The 15,647-nt window shown below is 45.7% G+C and overlaps 1 protein-coding gene across 6 annotated transcripts in view; it reads right to left on the bottom strand.

Annotated features, from left to right (window-relative positions):
- Positions 1–15,647, bottom strand: part of LOC142582417 (neural cell adhesion molecule 2-like) — a 388,203-nt gene that overhangs the window by 246,837 nt on the left and 125,719 nt on the right. For 4 of the 6 annotated variants that reach the window (XM_075692111.1, XM_075692117.1, XM_075692116.1 and 1 more), the window contains exon 2: positions 4,569–4,630. The gene's annotated coding sequence lies outside the window, so the exon portion shown is untranslated. Of the gene's footprint in view, positions 1–4,564; positions 4,631–15,647 lie in introns of all 6 variants that reach the window. The other 2 variants (XM_075692113.1, XM_075692115.1) reach the window with 1 other exon arrangement.

The raw sequence follows: 15,647 nt of genomic DNA, 5'->3' as shown, positions 1-15,647 counted from the left end.
CACGTTTTCCAGGCTGCCATCCTTTTTTTGCTCGGCTATCAAAGCCGTCCGGCTGACTTTTAGCAACCTATCAAGTCCGTCTGACGTAGGCGCGATGAGCAAATCAGTAGATAGCTCTTCTAACTTTCCCGCGTCGGGCGTTTCCTCTCCAGTATCTGGCGCCTTTAACGTTACAGACTCTAGTTTATTCAGTTCGGGCGTGCTCGGCATATCAGCTTGCTTCGCCTCTGACCCTTTTTCGTTGTTTGATAACGTCGGCCCCGCAACTACCGCCTTTGCAGCGAGCTCCCGAACCTTCGATCTGGTTAAGGCCTGAACACTAGCTTCACCAAACAAAAGCCCCTTCTCGCGCAGGAGGTGATCGGACCTGTTTGAAAATAGGTACGGGTACTGGGGTGGCAGCATAGATGACACTGCCGCCTCTGTCTCAAGCGCTCCGAAAGGTCCTTCAATAAGCACCTTTGCTACTGGCAGACACACGCTATGAGCTTCCACGGCTTGCTTGATCCACGCGCACTCGCCCGTGAACATATGGGGTTCTACGTAAGATGGGTGAACTACATCCATCGTAGCTGCGGAATCGCGAAGCACTCGGCACTCTTTCCCGTTCACGAGGAGGTCTAGCATGTAAGGCTCGAGAAGCTTCATGTTCTCGTCAGTGCTGCCTATTGAAAAAAACACAACTTTTGGTGTTGTTTCCGGACACTGCGCCGAAAAGTGACCCGGCTTCTGGCACGTATAACACAAGCGCGCTCGCCTCATCTCGAACCGCTTTCTGCGTTTGGCTGCCGCCGTCTCTTTACGTTTGGTCGGACTGCTTTCGCTCGCATCCGCACTACGCGTGTCCCCCTTTAATCTCATGGGCGTGAACTTCGGCCTCTCAAACTTCGAGCCAAATTCACCCTTTTGACCGTCCTTAGCTCCGCGAGCCCGACGCGTCACAAACTCCTCGGCTAGCTCAGCGGCTTTAGCCACCGTACAAACGTCTGGCCTATCCAAGACCCAGTATCGCACGTTCTCCGGTAACCGACTATAAAACTGTTCTAGCCCGAAACACTGCAGAACTTTATCGTGGTCACCAAACGCTTTCTCTTCTTTGAGCCACTCCTGCATGTTCGACATAAGCCTATACGCAAACTCTGTATATGACTCACTTTTGCCTTTCTCATTTTCCCGAAACTTCCGACGGAACGCCTCCGCAGACAGCCGGTACTTTTTTAGCAGACTCGATTTTACTTTGTCGAAATCCTCTGCCTCCTCTCTATCCAAGCGAGCGACTACGTCGGCCGCCTCGCCGGGTAACAAAGTGAGCAAGCGCTGTGGCCACGTTTCCCGAGAGAACCCCTGCTTCTCGCACGTTCGCTCAAAGTTAACCAGGAACAAACCAATGTCCTCTCCAAGCTTAAACGGCCGCATCAGGTCAGTCATTTTGAACAATACGCGTTCTCCTGCACCGTGTGCCTGACTTCCATTACGAGCGCGTTCCATCTCTACCTCAAGACGCTTCATTTCCAAAGCGTGTTGACGGTCACGCTCTTGCTGCTCTCGCTCTTTCTGTTCTTTACGTTCACGCTCTTCTTTTTCTTTCTGTTCTTTACGTTCACGCTCTTCTTTTTCTTTCTGTTCTTTACGTTCACGCTCTTCTTTTTCTTTTTGCTCTTTAAGTTCGCGCTCCTGTCTTTTTGCAGTCTCTCTCTCTTCAATGGTCTCAAGGCATTCCGACAGCTCGTCATCCTCAGCCTCTAACTCAAGAATAGCCTTTAGCAGTTCAGGTTTTCTTAGTTTGTCTGAGACATCCAGACCCAACTCTCTTGCAAGCTCCAACAATTTCGGTTTGCGCAACGACTTCAAATCCATGGCTGCTCTGAATGCTGCTTTCTCTACTGCTTACTATTGTCTTGCCGCAAACTAACCCGGCAGCAACGACAACCACAATTACCAGCTCTGTTTCAGACACTAACAAAAGCCTGGCAAAGCTCAGAAGAAGAAAGTCCCGCACTCACCAAACCTCGCAGGCAGGAATTCCGCGCAGTCGTTCCGCTGCAGGCAACCAGTCGTCACACAGGGCTCGTTGCACTGCTCCCGGATCGTCGTTGAGCTGCTCAGCATACCGTCAACTGCATCTCTTCGCTGCTGGCCTCCGTTGTCGCGATCTCACCGCTGGCAGACAGTTGTTTGAAGTCGGAGGCGATCTCACCGCTGCCAACCAGATGTTTGGGATCGGACTGCTGGTACGATCTGTTGGGAACTCGGCGCTGACGCCCGTGGTTGTACCTGGGTCGCAAGCCCCAAGGGTAGCGTTGGCCTGGCGGCCTGGGGTACAACTGGAAGCATCCGAAGGTCCCGGCAAAGCATGAGTCGACTGGTAACAACGAAACAACTTGTTTATTTTAACATCGCAAAGAGTTGGCGGTCAGGTTTGACCGAAGTAGAGAGACGGGAGAGCACTTTACTCAGCAGAAGAAATCGGAGCCCTCCTTTTTGCGTCCGGGGGCAGCTGTTTTTATACTCTCGCAGTTGAGGGCAAGAAGGAACCCCTCAAAAGACGAGCACGTGAATGTACAATGGGCTAATGGTGACGCACACTGTCGTAGCGATGCCGTAGCACCATGACGAGCACGATCTCGTAGCACCCTGTCGAGCACGATCTCGTAGCACCCTGTCGTGGCGCTGCCGGTCGGACACAATGACTGTAATGAGAGGATGGTCCCTGCTTTGGCATCGCCTGTTTCGGGCACAATGACTGGAATGAGATCCCTGCTTTGGCATCGCCTGTTTCGGGCACAATGACTGGAATGCGAGGATGATCCCTAGGCGGCCGCATCGCCGCAGTCGCGCCTGGAAACACCTGGCGATGAGTGTTGCGGCGACGACGATCGGGCCAAAATGTCTGCCGCCCTGCCGCAGTCGCGCCGGCAAAACCACGTGTCGCAGGCGAAACGCAACAGTATATATATATATATATATATATATATATATATATATATATATATATATATATATATATATATATATATGTATATATATATATATATATAAAGCTGTTTAAAGAGGGCATCATGCCTTACAAATGTAGGTCTATTTGTTTAGTGCCTGGTTTCCATAGCCACTAATTTCCACTACCCTCTTGCATGGCAGCCGCTGTTCTATGTACACCCACATTACCTTTAGTCCCGTAGCTTATGCATTTTATTGGATTATTCCTAAGCAAGAGATGGTACACATGGATGCAGGGGCTCCTAAAGCAAATGGCTCAAGGAGATCACTTTTCATCATAGCCAAGAAAAGGGTAAACTTATTTCAGAATTTTTCACAACATTGATTCAAACAATGTTAATTTCCCTAATCCTAAAGGCCGTCCAATGCCCTCAATTGTTACAGTTGTATGGGTCCTCTGCAAACTAGGTTGCGATTCTTTTACTTTGTTTTTCTTCTTTTTTGTCTTGTGGTTTAAAATTCGGCAGAAGTGATCTGAGAAAGAGAAAAGCACGCAGGCTTATTTCAGTCTCTTCACGTCGTCGCGACACGAGATGCTGGACAGGAGACGCATCAATATCAAGCGCCATAGTGGTCGCGAAGTTCAACTTCGTTAGAAGCGAAGACGTTGTTTCACAATCTGTTCTTTTGTAAAACTTCCTTATGAAAAAAAAAAGACAGAATACAATTATAAACTGCCTTTTCCAGGCCAACATTCGCGGTCGCTAACCCTGAGAGGCGCAAGCGCTCTCGACTACTGCCAAAGTGAATTATTTTTGTTCACGGAATAGACGTGCTGTCGCCATACCCAATATGGGGTCAAAGCTCTGCGGTCAGAAACAGTCACGTTGTCTGGCAGCGCTTAATGTCATGACCACCCAAAGCGCAATTTATCTAACCCCTCTTCCTTCCCCTTTTCTCCTTATTGTTCTTCCTTTCTTCCCTCTTATTGTTTATTCAGGACACGGGGGAATGGTCATTGACTCCTTCATGCTGTGTGCTGTAGAAAACGAAATCCTGAAAAGAAAGCGCCTGTCTGCATCATAACTTCTTTAGAACGAATCAGCCCTGTCGACAGCCAAAAGCAAACCTGAGAACATGCGTCTGTTTTTGTAAATGACTACCACCGATCAAGATTTATCAAACTGCCTGACAAAAAAACATGAAAAGAAAAAGCAGTGCCATGTAATGACAATGATTAGATTTGTACACGGCGATAATAGAAAGCTTTGAGCAGAGAGAGCTTCGAGTTCTCTAAATGCAAAGAGCGAAGTCGTATTAAACTAATAGATTTCGCATCCCGAATGCTGAGCTCCACGACAAACTTTATCCAAGAACAACAAGAATTAATAATATCAATAAAATTGCGATATTTAACTTTGCTAACCAACAAACTGGCTACTCCTGACGCAGTAGTAAAAGGCTCGGGGTAATTAAGACCACCGGGGGGTAGCACACCGTGCGCCTAGAAAGTGGTACACGAGCTCTATTTTTATAGCTTCGTTTCTTCTTTGGAATTAACCATTATCGGAATGCAATGGTAAAAGCCGAGAGCAAACAATCGCGGCGGGTCCAGAAATTTACTTACCCACCTTTAGATAGGAAGTACTGATGTTTGTAGGCAAGCCCACTGAGTTATCCAATCGGTGGAGGCCTGAAATGAGACGAAAAATCACTCGTCAGAAAATCAGGAAGGAAAATCCATTTCATCACAAGTGGCATGTGCTCTTCGTTGAAATCGACAAAGCTTCTAGCAATATAAAATTGGAGAGTAGCGAAGACAAACGCGTGCTTTACGCACGCAGGCACGCACGCACACAACACACACAACACACACAGACACACAAACATATATATATATATATATATATATATATATATATATATATATATATATATATATATATATATATATATATATATATATATATATATATATATATATATATATATATATATATATATATATAACTTCTGCTCAATCATATGGCTTCTTTGTTTGTATAAAACACGAATCTGAAGACCACTGGTAAAGTTCCTGACTTGATTAGGAACGTGCACAATCCTAGAATCTGCAGGTTTACGGTTTCATTTATACATGAACACTGAGAAAGATTTCCCAGTGTACATATCGCGACTGAAATCCATGGTTGCCTCCCGTCTCCTCAGCGTACTCCTCTGGACTGAATGATCGTTAATGGCGCAATTAAGAAATTACAAAACTATACATATTATTCAGTGTTCACACTAGTGTAAGTGTGCTTGAACAGCCAACATGCCTGCAGGGGGCGTCAGGTAATATGATCGCGTAACGCATGATTTGTATAGTAATAATTTACAGGGAGAAAGCGGTAAAAATATAGTGGAAAGGCAGGGAAGTCAACCAGGCGAGTGTACGGTTTGCTATCCTGCACTAGGTGTAAGTGAAAGCTGGAATAGAAAGCGGAAAATAGGAAGAGATAGAGAATGGAGCCCTGCGCGCACACAGCAGAAAGTAAGGCAAAATGCAGGCAGATTTTCAGTATGACCAATGTGTACAACAGCTCCTGCCTTAACGAACACGTTAGCAGATCCTTAGTAAAAGTTTGTGCTTAAAATTGATCCAGAGCCCTCCACTGAGGCGAGCTTCATAATCATATTGTGTATTTTTGGGACGTTATTTACCACAAGTAATTATTTATTGGTAGATACATAAACAAATTGACAATCATCAAAATTACCAAAACAAACCTCAATGATGAATACGCACGTCAACAACCAAAATCCCCTACCTGCCTAGAAAACTAGTTCCATATATTGAAAATCAAACAATTAGTTCTCTCACTAGCATTACGATTGTACTGCAGAACCTTTTTTTGGCGGCAGCTTGCGTCTCGCATGGTTTGCGTCCTGATTGCTCCCAGATCCAGAAAGGCTCCTTCGTTTGTACACGTTGTGCTGTGAACTTCAAGGTACAGTGCGCCCACAATCTTTCTCGCCTCCGAGGTGCATTAGAGTAATTATGTGGGTTCAGAGGAGCCAACAGCCCAGTGTCCTGCTCCGGCTCAGACAACAATGTTCGCGAAAGCTTTCCAGAGTCCCAGAGTTGTGCAGCTTCTGGCAGCAGTAACGTTACCTCACGAGAGTCGAAGGGCCGCGCCTAATAATACTGCGAACATATATCGCCGCCAGTGATTGTGTTCTTTCGCAACCTAATCACCTGAGTACCGGCGACAAAAGGGCTTTCTTTTTTTTTTCAGGACGGCATACAATACACTAAAATGTGCAGCCTTCAGAACTAAGGACACCCTGGGAAGATATTTGTTACGCAAGCATCGGGGGGTATGTGTATTGAGATGCGATGGTTAGGCGGGGATTGACTGTTTTCGCAGCAATTTCGCTCCTCCCTTTCACTGCAGGTCATATTGAAAATCTTTTAGATGTGTATCCATTTCTATGCCTGCCCAACGAGGAAACCCGTCCATCCGTCTGTCCCATAAGACAAATCGCTATACAGAAATTGCTGTATGAAACAAAATAAATTTGAAAGCAAGAATTGGCGGCGGTGAGTTTCGAACCTTGGACCCCACAATCAGAAGCCGAGTGTCTTACGCCCTACTGGGCTAAACAGCCACGCTTGCAGAAGGCAAATACATCTGAAACATATGAAGGTGTTGTACCAGCGATGCCTAACAAATGTGCAAGGGAAACAATTTCTATAAAGACTTTGTTGAAAGATTTGTTGATGGTGGAATAAAAGCAAACTCTAAGACCACATGTAGAGCTGACTTAGAGCATTGCAGACATCAGGAAAATTCTGACTTTACGAATATGTAATGTCAAACACACTGCGTACCCGAAGAATTTCGGCGATCGTGGGATGCCCCTTCCCTTGGAGCGCTCCTTCAGCGGCCTAAATGCTACCGATTTCTGAGCGTTCATGGGCTTCGCGTCGCGCAACACTGATAGATAAGCAGTCAGTGAGTTGATAAAGATGATAAGGAGTGCTGAGGGGTATATAGGTCTCATCACGGTTGGTAATGATTTGATGCGCGGAAGGGATAAGGTGCTAATGAGGGATAAGGGCTTAGAATGAATTCTGATAAGATTGATAAGAGGCGATACGGGTTGATAAGCATTGGATCAATTGCGATAACATTTACAACGACCGATAATGGTTGATGAGTGTTTATACTGGGGGTAACAGTTTGATAACACAAGGCAAGTTAGGTGCGCGGCTTCTGAATCGGTAAGTGAGATAGATAGATAGATAGATAGATAGATAGATAGATAGATAGATAGATAGATAGATAGATAGATAGATAGATAGATAGATAGATAGATAGATAGATAGATAGATAGATAGATAGATAGATAGATAGATAGATAGATAAGCAGGAATGGAGGAAGGTGACGAGCAGGGATGTCGTAGTGGCGGGCTTCGAACTCATTTTGACCACCTTGAGGTTTTTTACGTGTGCACTAATAACGGTTCAGGCGAGCGTTTCGCGTTCCGCCACCACAATAATCCAGCAGCCACGGCAGGTAATGAAACCTGCGATTGCCAGTTCAGCGGCAGAAGGTTATAGTCACTTAGCCACGACGGCGGGTAATTGTTTAGTGTGCAGAAGTAAGTGCTTACTTTGTCTCTGGCTTATCCCTTGCTTGTAGAAAGAGATTTCAGAATGCTTGTTGCGAGCCCCAAAACATGGACTGTGCCTCTCTCGGTCATGTCACGTAGGCAGGAACGCGAACACGCTTCATATAATGTGCGTAAATACAGGTGAAGGAATGTGATTTTCAATCCAAATGTTCTGCAGCTGTTTTCAATGCGCTGTCGCAACAATGACGCCAGTTTGTGACAGCAGCGCGTTGTTCAAACAGCCACAAAAACTGGCGTAAGAAATTACAAGGAAACATCGCGGTTTTCTTCGTGCCTTTGTTTTGATTTTCCGGCTTTTGGGAAGCAGTGATAAAACTGAAAACTTCAATTGTTAAAAACAGTTTATTTTACACCAGTTGTGTATGAGTGTAGTAACGTTTTGGATTACGCCCACTGAAAAGACTTTGTTTTCGCCAGTTTTCTTTTAGCGCACATAGACCACAGCAGATAGCGCTAGTTTTTCAACCCTTGTTGCTTACTTCGCTTACGACTTTACTACCGCGCAATGAACCACGAAGCACAATATAAAAGCGGGAGTACACGAGGGCTCTAACGGAAGTCTGTCTTGCGTTTTTTTTTTTCATCTTTTGGGTCAACACTGTTACATGATGCAATCTAATCAATTAGCATGTTACCACCCTGTTACAAGGTATATCTTTATAACTAACATTTATCACAACCTACGAACTAAGGTTCTGAGGACTCAAGCATTAAAGTGAGTGTGTAGATTCATTAGGCCAGCTATATAGGGAAAACTATTTTATGAGCATTATATTACCATTCTTCATTGTAAAAACGCTGTTTAGTCTCCAGTTGCCGATCCAAAAAGCTTTAATTCACCAGGCTTAAACTACAAACTAGCATCGGAGATGGCTGGAAACAACTACGCCCTCCCCCCCCCCCCCCTGTCCCTCCCCCGCGGTCCTGCCATTAAGTGAAAAGCGCCTTTGCATGAAATTCTACTCTTTCTGGGACACTAAGAGCGCTGACACGAGGCGGGGAAGCTAGGAGGTTTTTCTCGTTATCTCAATAGGAAGCCCAAGAAGCATTTTCGGCGTGCTCTCACTCAAATTATCATCATTCGATCGGCGCGAACCTCGACGGCGCAGCGAAATACCCACGTGAGTGGAACGAAAGGAGCCCTCACCCCTTGCCGCGCTTAGTACTTCGAGCCAGTTCTCTTGCCTACACAGCCCAATCCCTCATGAAACAAAAAAGCAAACTCAAGCAGAGCCCACTTCCACACTAAAGAAAATAATGAATAACCCCAGCTTCATCAAAAGCAGACTGGTTAAAAAAATCGAAATGTCTCGTAAACTACGGCATCACATGAAAATAAACAGGTGATCACGTCCGCAGGGACAAAATGAAGAGCGCAGGCTCATGCAGTAACATGCGTCGTGGTTTGCAAATCAAGTCGACTATACAGTATTGCAGTAAACTTTTTATCAGTGTAAGAAAGAGATCTGGTGCATTAGAGGACAGCCGATAGCCGGCAAACCAGCAAACCAGCAAGAAGCATCGATCCACGTACAGCAGGCAGTCCAAACAGCCGTAACATTATCGCTTTGAGACCGCCAACAGTGGAGCCGCACGTTCGCGACATGTGCTGCTTGTGGTGGGTACATCTTGTGAATAAAAGACTGCGCACAAATTAAGAAAAAGCAAGCCCCGCTATAAATAAGGATCAAACACTTTCGGCAGTTTTCAGGCGAAGCTCAAATGATAGCTATAGAAAAAAGTTGCAGCGTCGCCAGGCAGGCAAAGCAGTAATAGCAATAACAAAATGCTAGACAACTACACGAAGTAAGGTTCATAGTTTTATCCTCAGCAGAGATAGCGCTAAACTTTGCTTGCTAATTAAGCCGACGAGCATGCTGTCACACGTGCACGCGTGCACACGAAAACATGAACAGATCTCACTCGATGAGAGAGAACACTTATTGCCACAGCGCTGGTGTGATGAAGAGCGCAAACAGAGGGGAGTGAACGCTTCTGCTTCCACTCGCTTCAACGCATCTCTGAAACTTTAGATTACGTGACCTCCAGCACTAGGTCCCGTAATGGGAAAGCGCACATGCAGCCACCGGCATCTCGGCTCTCTCAGCGTTTGCACCCGCCGGAGCTTACCTACCACACGGATCGCGGGCGGTGTACATCTTCAGCCACGTGGATAGACATGAGCAGCCACGGCCATGCTAGCGGAGGAGACGCGCGCTCACCTGCAGCCCTCTAGGGTGCGTTCGATGGCGGTACCAGGCGCTTACCTCCACATACCCCCTCCCCCCGTTGACCATGCTTTCTCAGGTGACCTCCGAAATTGGGCACATATCAAGCCATTTTCCTTGCCGGCTCACCCTTGCATGCTTTCTCACGCACCCACAGCATACAGCGCGTGAGGTGTGATAGGATATTATCGCAGTCGGACTTGATACGAAACCTGACGGTGATGACCGCGAAACTTTGCGTGGAGTGTCCGTAGAATGCTATCGCTGTAAGCGTAAAGGTAAAGAGTGACGAAATTATGAAAAAAGCAAAAGTGTACGAGTGGTTAGCGCTGGACGAAATGCAGAGTGGAAAGACATAGCGGAGGCGACAGAAGTACGCTGATATCTTTTGAGTCGACACTACGAGGACGAACATCCACGAATGGGAGAGGTGCTTTAGCTATTGGCAGCCATCAAAAACTAGCATGGCTACGTGAAAGCAAGTCACGGAAATGGTAAAAGCACCGGTTGGAGCGGATAACGAAGAATAGCTATATGGTGGCAAGATGCCGCTTTGGGTTGACGACAGGAAAAATAGGGAACGCTGTAGACGTATGGCGAAAAAGTGGTGTGTAAGAAAAGAGAGCGGAGGAGGAAAGGCAGAGAAGGAGAGAAAAATATATTGGGGAGAGAGCAGAGAGGAAACATTGACAGCGAAAGGGAAGAAAGCTCGCGCCAAGAAACAGAAAGAGGGAACACGAAAATGAGGACTGGAACTGGTAGTGGATAACGAAGCAGAGAGAAGGTGCCTGCGAAAGAAGGAATGCCGTAGTGCTGGTCGGGGAGGGAACGAAGCCGAATAACGAGGGGAAGAAAACGTCGGCCGCAGCATCGCGCCGCCGCTCATGGCTCCCGCGCCGGCCGCCTTGGACCATCGATTCGCGAGGCAGCCGCCGGCGGCGTGACGACAAAGGCGCTGCCGCCTATGCTGCTGCTGTTGCGGCTTTCCCGGTCCGCGCCCGAGAGGCTAGCCGAGGGGCGCATCCCCAAATCGCCCCCAGGGTTCCCTTCATCGCCTTCCCCTTTCCTTATTTCCCTGAAGCAAATGCTATGCAGTAAGTTGCTTGAAAGCTCCCCCGTGCGTCCTTTTCTTCCTTTGCACTTTTCCGCTTCTTTAGGATAGCCTCACTGCGCTCCTCAAACGAGTGAGTTCTCCTCGCTTCTTTCTAGACTGCTCGCCGAATAAGCTTAACTAGTTATACGTCCAGCACCATGTAGTCCACGCGTACGTTATCATTAGGATGGTGGCTAGAGTTAACCGGCTCACACCTTGTCTTCGTGGATCTCTCTCATTCCACTGTGCCCGCTATATATTTTGTTGGCTTGAATACATACGCTTTATTCTTTTGCTTTTTGTTGTCTCCGGCGTCGGTAAGCTCACTTCCTTGAAATATATTTCCCGCTGTCCTTTTTCTCTCACAAAGGATATAAGCTACCGCGCTACAGTAGAAACAGACACTACTGTTAATTTTGTTTGGAGTGAATGATGTCAGAGACGACTAAATAAAGCACCACGTATACAATGTCCTTTCTAGTGGGGTGGACACAACAGCACGGTCATTACAAAATTAACGACTGCATATTTTTCGTATGGCATCTTTGTTGCTCATTCTGTCCTTTTATTTCTTGGAAGCCGTGAAATGAAAACAGGGTGTGTGTGTGTGTGTGTGTGTGTGTGTGTGTGTGTGTGTGTGTGTGTGTGTGTGTGTGTGTGTGTGTGTGTGTGTGTGTGTGTGTGTGTGTGTGTGTGTGCGTGCGTGCGTGCGTGCGTGCGTGCGTGCGTGCGTGTGCGTGTGTGTGTGTGTGTGTGTGTTTGTGTGTGTTTGTGTGTGTGTGTCTGCGTGCGTGCGTGCGTGTGCGTGTGTGTGTTGTCATCTGAGTAAGCAAGCACTCTGTTAAAGCTTCATTAATTAAAAGAAGGATCACAGGAATGTCACCTCAAATAACCATTGGACGTATTTATTTATTTATTTATTTATTTATTTATTTATTTATTTATTTATTATGCATTACAATACAAGTACATAATAAATTTCTGTGATTTAATGGTGACTAAACATATTGTCCAAGAGCATTGTGGTAAATACACTGCTAATATTCTTCAATGACCATAATTGAGGTGGTAAGGTTGTTTATTTGGCTGTGACTAGCCCCATGGACTGTAACACAAAAAACGTATTATCTGCTTAGTGGAATTTGAATTATGTAAAATGTTATTTAGCTATTCAGAAAAGCAATGGAACCATTTGTCTAGTTCACCAAGTAGACGGGGGGATTAGATATCTTGAGAAAAATGGCACAGGAAATATTTTACCCCCAGGAATTTTAGGCTTAATTTGATTGAGCTTGTAGTTGTTTTGCAGCTGTAGTTTAATTAGAGGTACGAAACTAACAGTTCTTTTGGGTTATTTCCGGCGAGTCAATCAGGTTGCAATGATTTGTGTCCCATAAGAGCGTGTCTTGTTTCAGTTTCGACTTTATCAGTGTTTTGTGTAAGAACCTTGTTGACAAGGGCGATCTTGATAAGTTGCGCCGTATGCAGCCCAACATGCAGTTATCGCTGTTATATACTATGTGTAATACGGGTAGCCCTTGTTAGGTGAGATGCAATGTGTGCAAAGACAACGTAGTATCAAGCAATGTCTGATGGGACTTTATTCAGATGGCTAAATTCCGGGACAGTTGGGTGCCCATAGACATACGCTGTACTTTGCATTTGTAATTTCTTTTGATGAAACATTTGAACGCTAAGTAACAGTTGTCGCACCCGCCTACAAAACTGCGAAGTTTTTGAAGCGATCGGGACGTCATTGAACTTAACAAAGTAATTATAGCCTTTACCAATTCTTCCAGTACTAAAAAAAATCCTAGGCTAAATTTGAGCTAGAATTGCTGTAACTCCATTGAAACTTTTTAAGACATTTACCAATCACCACGGCATAGACAGAAAAACAGAAACTTTCAATTACTCAACGGGTCTAGCTTCAAAGCAGTCATTAATCTCATAAACCAAAGTGCGCTTGCTGCAAGGCCAAGAATATTGAATACTACCAATAAATTTCCTTCTTTTGCAACAGCCACTCCATGCCCCCATCTTCCGTTGTCCTACGCTCATTATACTCTATTATCTTCTTGTTACTTTTTTTTTGTGCACGAAAGGTAGTGCCAAAGCCGACAACTTCGAAATGACAGAATGCGTGCGGCATGAAGCGTTTTTCTGGCGGTTCACTAAGAGTTGAATACACCTAATAGCTGTCAATTTCGACACTCTGAACTCTTTATTGTTGCCAGTACGGCATTCAAACGCCCCAGCTGTAATAGTCGCAGCTCATTGTAGCAAAAGCACATAACAGAAAAAAGTATGAGACGCCCCTCGTTCATTGTCCCTGACAGCCACCATTCTTGTTGTTGTGCAATGTAGCAGAAACTGATCGACGGATAATGATAGAAATACTGAGCGATATCTTGAAAAAAAAATACTTCAACAAATTTTTCTAAGAAACTAACCCTATTGTACAAAGTGCGAACTCAGCAGGCTGCTGTAGTATCAGGGGCTACTAGGTGCACCTTGCGAACGTTGCTGAAGCAACTTGCTATGACCGGTGAAAATTTAGAACACCGAAAGACGCGCTGAGCTTATAAGCAGAAATTAGACTGCAAGAAAATTACAATTAAAAACCAGGTACTGTTCGCTTTAATTTATTTATTTATTTATTTATTTATTTATTTATTTATTTATTTATTTATTTCACGCCCGGCTAGATAAAGCAACCCGAACTACACCGACTTTACATTGGCTAAGCTCCCGCTAACCTTCACCATCCATGTCCCAAGCCCACCAGCCTACGCTTATTCGTTCCTTTACCGCACTCTTATGAACAGCAAGTCAAAAGCTATTATTGCAAACTGACTGCTACAATGTAGCATAACAACAGGAAATATTAAATGCATACAATGACCAGAACCATTAAGCGTACGATGTATGAACCCGTGATAACTCTGTTGGGGTGGTTCATGCTATTCAGAGCTCGCGCCTTCGAAGTCTAAGGGCGATAAATATCGCGCTCACTGGCAATACAACAGCAATATCGTTGCAAGGCTCTGCTCATTAATTACCAAACCCACTCCTTTCTCCAAAAATTTCATGTCTACGCACTTTTGCTGGAGATACAGTCAAGCCATCGCGCATCATCCTTTTCCCAGCCGATCTTCATGCGTGTGCGTGCGTGGGCGCAACTACGTGGTTTTGCAGGCATTGACTCGTGCCTTTTCAGTGTCGGCCCAACACAGTGTGTTGCATCGAGGCGCTGGCGAAACCACGCGTCAAGCAGAGCGGGCCGAAGCACTGTTTCTGTGTGTAGGCGCTATAAGGTGACAGTAGAGAAAGGCTCGGGATAGGGTGAGGGCGGGCGGGGTTTGAAACCAGAGTGGCTGGGATCAGGGACCATTAATTCCGCCCGTTACACGATCCTCCATCGGGCCAGGAAGCGCAATGCAAAAGCAAGCAGAAAAAGCGGGTGCCCGTAGCGAGAAAGAGCCGCGCACCCTGTTAATCTTGGGTCGAGCAACAAAGGGACTGCGCCAGCAGCAGCAACGGCGCCCGCCGTTGCTTTGCGCGCGAACTATGGCAACTTTGCCGCGCCTCTCTATTCTCTGCGCGCGGCCATAGCACTGGCGGCTGCTCAAGCATTTGGCGGTGGCGCGGTAGCGGACGCATGCTCTGGCAAAACAAAAGGGGCCCGGCCGTACGTATCCCGACGAAGACAACGAAAACTGGGTCGTCGGAGTGCTGGTGGCTCGCTATCGATCGTGAATTGTTTCCTCGTTGAGCCGGCGCCTCCCTTTTTCTTTCTCCGTAATGTTGGTAGTGGTTTCACCCTAGCCTTCTCTGTGTGCAGCCTTGGCAGTCTCTCGCTTGGTTTCAATTGATTCTTCTTAATTTTTCCTTTATTTGAGCGCGGAAGTGGCCACAGTGAGAGCCCGTTTTGTCGTACGAGCGCGTTACAGAAAGCTGAATGAGAATATATCTTTCATCGTGTTTTAGTTCACCGCCTATGTGCAGCGTAGGGGGGAGTAACAATGTTTTGATTATAACGAGAAACACAAGGGCTTATACGCGAAGGTAAATAAGCGTCATTAAAATGGCGTGGCTCCTTTTCACATAAACATGGTTAAGTGTATGATCGCGAAAATATGCGATTTTACTGCACAGATCCTGTAACAATAACGGTGCTCTGAGTTTTATTCAGTGTCATAGGAGCGGTATTGCATTTATTTGTGCCCCAGGAGAACTCTGTGCTCCTATAACGTTCTGCCAATTGATACGTGAGTTAGGTTCTCGGAACACGACGGCAACAGTGCTCGTGACTTCATTAGGACTACTGCCTATAATGAAATAAAATTTATGAATGTGGTCCATTGTAACACATGAACAAAGAGTAAAACTTACTAAATTTTTGGTTAGTCTAAATTTGATAACTGCATACAAAAATATTGCATTGGGCACACTTCCTGATCCTCGCCACTAATCATATTGTACTGTAATATTTAGGAAATAATTACTGTCTGATGCAGAATTTGGAACGAGGCGTACGCAAGCTAAGCTCAATATATCGTAATGCAATTACGCATTATTCTCTCTTTCGTTTTCCATCTCACCACGACAGGGCGCATATCTGCTGTCACCACTTTTCTTTACAGCGTCTCACTGAAAAATTCCGTCCCCCTTTAGTCATCGTCGCTTCTCCTGTGTTGAATTATAC

The sequence above is a fragment of the Dermacentor variabilis genome, chromosome 5 (genome assembly GCF_050947875.1).
Source record: "Dermacentor variabilis isolate Ectoservices chromosome 5, ASM5094787v1, whole genome shotgun sequence".
NCBI classification, from domain to species: domain Eukaryota; kingdom Metazoa; phylum Arthropoda; class Arachnida; order Ixodida; family Ixodidae; genus Dermacentor; species Dermacentor variabilis.
This window is presented reverse-complemented; position numbering and strand designations above follow the sequence as displayed.